Raw genomic sequence first — 391 nt, 5'->3', positions numbered from 1 at the left:
GGATGCCTTGAGTCACGCGCTTCGGAACCTTTGACCGTCTCCAGACAGCCAGGCGACTAACCGCCGCGCGTTTCCGCAGCTTTCCCTTTCACCCGGGCTCTCCTCCGGGAGAGCTTCTCCTCCAAACCCAGGCAGGACCCCAGCTCTGCCCTTGGGCTGCTGCCCCACCCCCGAACCCTGAGCTCTTGGGACATCCCTCTGCTTCTCCAGAGCTGCGGATGGGGTGGACACAGGAAAAGCCTCTCGCCGCCCCCTACGACTGCGCCGGCACCGCCTGGAGTTCACCGCCTACCACGCTTTGCTTCCAGAGGCGCAGCGACCCCACCACCCAAGGAATCCATCCACACGCCTGGAGGCTGCTCCCTAGGGATGTGCCCCATTGGCACCCCAA

Source organism: Eurypyga helias, unplaced genomic scaffold (genome assembly GCF_000690775.1).
Source record: "Eurypyga helias isolate BGI_N326 unplaced genomic scaffold, ASM69077v1 scaffold10476, whole genome shotgun sequence".
Classification (NCBI taxonomy): Eukaryota; Metazoa; Chordata; class Aves; order Eurypygiformes; family Eurypygidae; genus Eurypyga; species Eurypyga helias.
The sequence above is the reverse complement of the archived record's forward strand: the minus strand, read 5'-3'. Positions refer to the sequence as shown.